The sequence below is a fragment of the Scyliorhinus canicula genome, chromosome 3 (assembly GCF_902713615.1).
Source record: "Scyliorhinus canicula chromosome 3, sScyCan1.1, whole genome shotgun sequence".
NCBI lineage: Eukaryota > Metazoa > Chordata > Chondrichthyes > Carcharhiniformes > Scyliorhinidae > Scyliorhinus > Scyliorhinus canicula.
In genome coordinates this window covers 17,753,019-17,761,493 of record NC_052148.1, presented here as the reverse complement: position 1 = coordinate 17,761,493, position 8,475 = coordinate 17,753,019, and positions in this window count along the sequence as shown.

Genomic DNA, 8,475 nt, shown 5'->3' with positions numbered 1-8,475 from the left:
AAGGTGAAACATCAGGCGGGATTCTCTCACCCCGGGGCCAGGCCGGAGAATCGCCGCGACCGGCGCAAATGGCGCCACACCGCCCCAACGCGATTCTCCGGAGAGTAGAGGATCGGCTCCATTGGTGCCAACACCGTCAGTGTGGCGCCGGTCAGGGGCCACTCTACAGGGCCCCCCGGCGATTCTCCGCCCGGGATGGCCGTACAAAAAAAACACGAATCCCGCCGCTGCCGTTCAAACCTGGTCCTACCTGGCGGGACCTCGGAGCAAAGGGGAGAGTGGAACTAATTAGAGAGTTGTTCCAAAATGCTGGCACAGGCATGATGGGCTGAGTGGCCTCCTTCTGTACTATAAGACTCTATGAGGTTAAAATGTTAACAAGGAGGGCAGCAGGGTGGCGCAGTGGGTTAGCACTGCTATCTCACGGCGCCGTGGTCCCAGGTTCGATCCCAGCTCTGGGTCACTGTCCGTGTGGAGTGTCATGTGAGAGTACCTTTAAGAAATGGATGGTTAAGCAATGTACCTTTAAGAAATGGAGCAGCTCATATTACTGAAGTGATGTCAGAGTGTGGGTGGAGCTTGATTTTTAGCTCAGCCAGTTTGCAGTGTTTTGGTTTCAGTTTTGAGGAAAAGAGCTTGGGTGTGTCCGTGTTTGCAGTGAGCTGGATTTACTGTGATCTCTGCCATGAAAGACTATCTCTGAATCGTTTGGGTGATTTAAACCTTTAAACTGTCTTTAACCTGATGTGTTTCTGTTTAAAGGTGTTAAGTCTTTTGGAGGTTTGAAGGAACATTTTGAGGGATTATTTAGTGTTGTATTATTTTCGGGGTTATCTTTAATGTAAGGGGTGGTAAATGATCCAATGTTTATTTAAAAGGTTAAGTTGAATTCATGGAATAAACATTGTTTTGTGTTTAAAAACCCACGTGTCCATAATTGTAATACCACACCTGGAGACCAAGCCGTGTGCTTCAAAAGCAACAATACATTAAAGGGAGAGGTTGGTTGAACTCCACGATACATTTTGGGGTTCTGAAAACGCCTCTCCCATAACAGGAGTTTGCACATTCTCCCCGTGTTTGCGTGGGTTTTGCTCCCACAACCCAAAGATGTGCAAGCTAGGTGGATTGAACATGCTAAATTGCCCCTTAATTGGAAAACTGAATTGGGTACTCTAAATTTTTTTTTTTAAATGTTAACAAGGAGGCTCAAAGCCAACTTTCAGCGAAGGAAAGAATTGTCAGAAAAGGAAAGTAAAACTACCAACTGGAAAGCTAATTGGATAGACAGAGCGAAGCAGAACTCGGTGACAAATGGAGCTGTTGCATGCTGGGATGCAACAGGGAGGAAAGGTTCCACAGTGACCATCAGCAGGCTCTTTGTTTTCCAGCGTCTTTGATAAACTGTAAAAAGGGGCTTGTAAGCAAAATGATCAAATTTGCAGATCAGCCTCGATGAGCAGGAAGTGCACTGAATATAGAAATGGTCAGTATTTTACAAAAAAGGATATGGAGATAAGACCATAAGACATAGGAGCAGAATTAGGCCACTCAGCCGATCGAACCTGCTCTGCCATTCAATCATGGCTAATCCTCATCCCCATTTTTCTGCCTTCTCCTCATAACCCCCTGATCCCCTTATTAATCACGAACCTGTCTATCTCTGTCTTAAAGACACTCAGTGAATTTGCCTCCACAGCCTTCTGCGGTAAAGAGTCCCACCGAGTCACCACCCTCTGGCTGAGGAAATTCCTCCTCCTCTCCGCTTTAAAGGATCGCTCCTTTAGTCTGAAATGGTGTCTGGTGTGAGAGTGGAATGGTGACATACGGCATGAGAGCTAAGCATTAAAATAGTTCATTGTCCCAGGTTACCTCTCGCTTATCATACACTGAAGCATCAGGGACAATTATCCTCAATTTGAGTCACTCCACTGTTAGGAACATAGGAACGGGAGTAGGCCATTCAGCCCCTCAAGTCTAACTCCACATACCTGTCTTTGGTCCATTTCCCTTAACATCTTTGCTGAACAAAAATCCATCTCAGATTTAAAATTAACAACTGTTCCAGCTTCAGCTGCTGTTTGTGGGAAACAGTTCCAAACATCTACCACCCTTTTGAGTGATTAAGTTCTTCCCAACATCTCTCCTGAACTCTCGCCCTAATTTTGAGATTATGCCCTTAGTTTTAGAATCGCCAAACAGTGGAAATCTTAATCTACCATGTCTTTCCCTGTTAATATCTTGAATATTTCTATCATATCACCTCTTAAACTTCTAAATTCAAATTGAATTAGTTAAATGGGTTGTGACTAATCCATTAAACAAAGTCTGTTGAGTAAAAAAAGTCTTGCATTTGTATAGCACCTGTCACAACCACAGGTGGCGGCAAACCAATTTCCAGTAGGAGACGGTGGCGTAGTGGTAATGTCACTGGACCCTTAATCCGGAAACTCAGGCGAGTATTCGGAGACCATGGGTTCAAATCCCACCACGGCTGCTGGCATTGAAATTTAATCAATAGAACATGGAGTCTAAAGCTAGTAATGGTGACCAAACTATCATCAATTGCTGTAAAAACACATCTGGTTCACTAATGTCCCTTCAGGGATGGAAATCTGCCATCCTTACCTGGCCTGGCCGATAGGTCCACAGCAATGTGGTTGACTCTTAAATGGCCCAGCCAGCAATGCCCACCTCCGAGCCTGCCAGCGTTTGCTGTAGAAAATGAGCGCCGCCCCCAGGTGGCCGGTCTATATACTGTCCGAGGGGGGAGGTGGAGACGGAGGCGGAGCCCACCAGGTTCTAGTACAATGCCTGTAAGGAGATCACATTACTATTGGGCCACAGTGCTACACAGACAGCTTATACAATGGTGAATACATTCACCACATTCACCCCCTGTTAAAAAATGAAGCCCTGCGGGGGTGAAGTGGGCTCATCATATGTTCAGTCTGTCTGGAGGCCGGACTGTTCTTCTGGACCTCCTCAGCTCTGGTGGTGCGGCGGGTACGGGCAATGCAGTCGTTCACGCGTGTTGTCAGGAGCGTGTTGTCTGGAGCTTCGGTCCGGTGTGTCGGCGTCGGTTGAGGGGTGGGGGTAGGCAGGGGGGTGGCGGATGGAGGCAGTGTGCATGGTGGCAGGTGGTTGGTGGCAGTGCAGGCTCGGGACAGTACAGGAGCCCCAGGGGGGGGCATAAGAGATTTGGGGGGGGGGGGGGATTGGTGGTGGGAGAGGTGGGGGGCACGTTGGCCTGGGAACCAGCTGGCGTGCAGCAGCTGGACCCTCTCGACCAGGGGGTCGTTCTTATGGCTCCTCGTATGCTTCCAGAAAAGGACAGGTCCCGGAGTCGTCAGCCAGGATGGAAGCGAGAGCCCGGAGATGGACCTCCTAGGGAAGACAAACAAACGGTCGTGAGGGGTCTCGTTCGTGGCTGTGCAGAGGAGCCATCTGATGGAATGGAGCTCATCGGGGAGGACCTCCTGCCAGCGGGGTATCTGGAGACTTCTGGACCGGGGGGCCAGAAGGACGGCCTTCCATACCGTCGCGTTCTCCCTCTCCACCTGCCCGTTTCCCTGCGGGTTATAGCTCGTAGTGCTGTTCGAGGCGATGCCCTTACTGCGCAGGTACTCGTGTAGCTTGTCGCTCATTAACGAGGATCACCGGTCACTGTGGACGTAGGCAGGGAAACCGAACAGGGTGAAGATGCTGTGCAGTGCCTTCATCAGAGTGGCCGAGATCATGTCAGGACATGGGATAGCGAAGGGGAAGCGGGAGTACTCGTCAATGACGGTCAGGAAATATATATTGTGGTTGGTGGAAGGGAGGGGCCCTTTGAAGTCGATACTAAGGCGCTCAAAGGGCCAGGAGGTCTTCAACAGGTGGACCTTGTCTGGCCGGTAGAAGGGCGGCTTGCACTCCGCGCAGACTTGGCAGTCCCTGGTCATGGCCCTGACCTCCTCGGTGGATTAGGGCAGGTTGCGGGACTTAATAAAGTGGATGAGCCGGGTGACAGAGGTCATTGTGGATGGCCTGAAGTCAGTCATCTTGCGCGCTGGCGCATGTGCCGTGGGACTCATTGAGCTTCCCAGGTCGATACTTGATATCATAAGTATAGGTGGAGAACTCGATCCTCCACCTAAAGATTTTGACTTTTTTTATGTTGTGCGTTGTTGAACATAAAGGCTACCGACCGTTGGTGGGTGACGAGGGTGAACCTCCTACCGGCTAGGTAGTGCCTCCAGTGCTGCACAACTTCCACAATGGCTTGTGCTTCCTTCTCGACAGCGGAGTGTCGAATCACAGAGCCGTGGAGGGTTCTAGAGAAGAATGCTACTGGCCTGCCCGCCTGGTTGAGGATGGCGGCCAGGGTGATGTCTGACGCATCGTTCTCTACCTGGAAGGGGATGGACTCATCCACCGCGTGCATCGTGGCTTTGGCGATGTCAGCCTTGCGGTTGTGGGGGAATGGGAGTTCAATGAGGGGGCGCGTGCGGTCGGGGTCGGGCCCCAGGATCCCATTTTCGACGACATAGCCAAGAAGGGTTAGCCGGGTAGTGCGGAAAACGCACTTCTCTTTGTTATATGTGAGGTTGAGGGATTGGGCAGCCTGGAAGAACCTCTGAAGGTTGGCTTCGTGGTCCTGCTGATCACGGCCGCAGGTGGTAACATTGTCCGAGTACATTATGTAGCCCGCAACCCGCACTGGTCCACCATTCGATTCATCGTTCTCTGAAAGACCGAGACCCCGTTAGTGATGCCGAAAGGGACCATGAGGAAGTGGAAGAGTCGGCCGGCTGCTTCAAAGACAGTGTAGTGGCGATCTTCCGGGCGGATTGGGAGCTGGTGGTAGGCCGACTTCAGATCCACCGTTGAGAACACCCGGTACTGTGCGATCTGGTTGACCATCTCCGCTATGCGGGGGAGGGGGTACGCATCCAGTTGCGTGAATCGGATAAAGGTCTGGCAGTAGTCCACAACTATCCGATTCTTTTATCCAGTCTGGACGACCACCACTTGCGCTCTCCAGGGGCTGTTGCTGGCCTCGATGATCTCCTCCCTCAACAGTGGCTGGACCTGCGACTTGATAAAAATCATGTCTTGGGAACTGTACCGCCTGCTCCTGGTGGCGATAGGCTTACAGTCAGAAGTGAGGTGCGCAAAGAGCGAAGGGTGGGACCTTAAGGGTTTTGAGGCTACATACAGTGAGGGGGGTAGGGGTCCGCCGAACTTTAACATCAGGCTTCGGTGACTGCATTGGAAGTCGAGTCTAAGCAGTAGGGGTGCGCAGAGGTGAGGGAGGACATACAATTTAACTTGGGCGTACTCAGCGCCCTGTATCGCGAGGTTTGCGACACAGTACCCCCGGATCTGCACCGACTGGGATCCGGAGGCGAGGGAGATTGTTTGGGATGCGGGTTAGATGAGGAGGGAGCAGTGTCTTACCGTGTCGGAGTGCACAAGTTCTCTGTGCTCCCGAAGTCGAAAAGACAGGGGATCTCGTGCCCATTGACCCGGACGACCATCATTGAGTTCCTCAGATGCTTTGGCCGCGACTGGTCGAGGGTTACTGCGTTGAGTTGCGGGTAGTCTGCGTGATCTGAGGTATCGGGGTCGCAAGATGGCGGCCCCTATGGGTTGCACGTGTCGGGTTGGGTCTAAGATGGCGACCAAGATGAGCGCCCCCATCGTCCGCACGTGTCGGGCTGAGTCGATAATGGCGGCCCCACGAGGCAGACGACGCGTCTGAAGGGGCCGGTACTGGCAGGCACGCAGCCACGTTGTGGGGTCTGAGGGCCTGTGAGTCTGTGGATTGGGCCTGGTGAGCTTTCGACTTCGGAGCTTTGGACCGGGCTAGACGGACTCTGGCAAAATGTCCCTTTTTGCCGCAGTCGCTGTATGTCGCAGAGTGGGCTGGGCAGCGTTGCCAGAGGTGTTGGCCCTGCCCGCAGAAGTAGCATGATGGTTCCCCCGGGTTGCACGGGCAGCCGCGTGGCACAGGCCTGAGATGTAGTCGGGTCTGATGACGGCCGTGACCAAGAGGGGTTCGCTGGGTCCACCAGGAACGCGCTGAGACTATGGTGGGCTACCTCCAGCGAGGTGGCCAGCTTTACCGTGTCCTGTAGGTCAGTGGCCCCATCTTCCAGCAACAAATGCCGGGTGTAGTTAGACCAGACCCCAGCCACATAGGTGTACTGGATCATCAGTTTCATGTGCTCATCGGCCGACACGGCTTTGCCGTTGCAGTTGCGGACGAGTAGCGTCAGGTTCTCTAGGTATTCGTTGAGCGATTCCCCGACACGTTGACGGCGGGTAGTGAGGACGTGCCGCGCGAACACTTCGTCCATGGGCTTCATGAACTATATCTTTAGGATCGCGTCCGCCGCTTCGTACGTAGCCGCATCCTGAATCAAACGCGAGATTCGGTGGCTCACCCGGCCGTGGAGGATGCGCAGCTTGAGGGCATCGGACAGAAGCGCTGTGAAGGAGTCGAGGTAGGCCTCAAAACAGCGGAGCCAGTGGGAGAAGATTTCCTCGGCTTCTGCTGCTCGTGCGTCGAGTTCCAGCTTATCAGGCTTTAGAGGGGCTTCCATAGTGATGTCTTTGGTTAATAAATTGTCGTACCATTAATTCACTTCGAGACGATGAGAGTGAGTGGACTTAGGCTTTATTAACCAAGAACGAGCCTGCGTGTGTCTGCTGTACAAAATGAGCCCCCAGACGGCCGGTCGATATACCGTCCGGGCGGGGGGGGCGGCGGAGCCGGAGGCGGAGCCCACCAGCTTCCAGTACAATGCCTGTAAGGAGATCACATTACTATTGGGCCACAGACAGCTTATACAATGGTGAATACATTCACCGCACTGCACCCCTCGGCCCCGGGAAACCCATGCGCCGTCGGTGGAACAGGCATATCCTGCCGGCATGAACAGCTGGTAAATTCCGCCCAGTGGATTTGAACAACACTCCAGAGATTTGACCGCAAAATCTGGACAGATGTTCCTGATGCAGCACTGAGAGAGTGCGGCACTGTCAGGTGTACCACCGTTTGGATGAGATGTCACAGATATGGTGATATGCATCACTGTAAATACACAAGGGGTTAATGTAGATACACTGGGACTAAATAAACACTAGAGGGAGCACCAGAGACATCATGACACACAGACATTCAACCAATAGGTCAGTAAGATAGGACACGACCAATGGGCATTCACGGAGGTGACACTACCACAAGGGGGCGACCCATATAAAAGGACAGAGCACACGTGCTCTTTCTCTTTCCGTAGGCGACGCTCAGAGAGACAGGGGCAGATCAGGAAGCATCACACCCACCACATGGCTTAGAGCAGACCGGTTAGTTAGTTGAGTTACTATAGTTAGATTAGCAAGAGAGTCGAACTCAAGTAGCAGAATAGCTAACTGTTCAATAAATGTGTGAAAGCTATCTCCAAGTCTGAACCTTCCTTTGTCAGAGTGTACTTCAAGGAAGCAGCTTATGCTACCTCAAGAAGCATAACACGACAACAGAGAGCTTGCTCAGGCGCATGGAAAAGATCCTATGGTAATTTTTGAAATGAAATGAAAATGAAAAAATGAAAAAGAAGAGCAGGAGAGAATTTCCTGGTGCCCTGTCCAATATTTATCCCTCAGCCAACATCACAGAGCAGATTAACAGGTTATTATCACGATTCTATATGTGGCAGCTTGCTGTGCGGAAATAGGTTTCCCACAAAGATAACAGCATGACAACATGACAAGAAGTACTTCAAAGGTACCGCAAAGCACATTGGAACATCCTGAGGTTGTGAACGGTGCGGTACAAAAGCCAGCCTTTAGGAGGACGACTCGATGCTGATACCAGCAGCAAACAGTTCTCTCTGAGAGCAATTGCCTGCCGGTCTCTTGCTGACCTTGTAGTGAGGGGCTAGCAGAGGGATGTTTTGCAGCCTGAGAAAATGTACGTTTGCTTTGATTCTGACTCATTAATGTCCTTACCTGGTCTCGGCCTACAGGTGACTCCAGACTCACATCAATGCGGTTGACTCGTAATTGTCCCCTCATTGACGGGCAATAAATGCCGACCTTGCCAGTGATGCCCACATGAAATGAAATGAAAATTGCTTATTGTCACGAGTAGGCTTCAAATTAAGTTACTGTGAAAAGCCCCTAGTCACCACATTCCGGCGTCTGTTCGGGGAGGCTGTTACGGGAATCGAACCGTGCTGCTGGCTTGCCTTGGTCTGCTTTCAAAGCCAGCGATTAGCCCTGTGAGCTAAACAGCCCCCTAAACATCTCATGAACAAATAATAAAGAACATTGATGGTAACATTAATAAGGAGATGAAGGGAAACAATTTCCTCCAATGAGAGAGAGTTAATATGCTCCCTTGGGAAAGCATCATCAAGGACCCCGCCCACCCGCCTTACTCACTTCCAACTTCTTCCATCGGTCAGGAGATATAGAAGTCTGAGAACA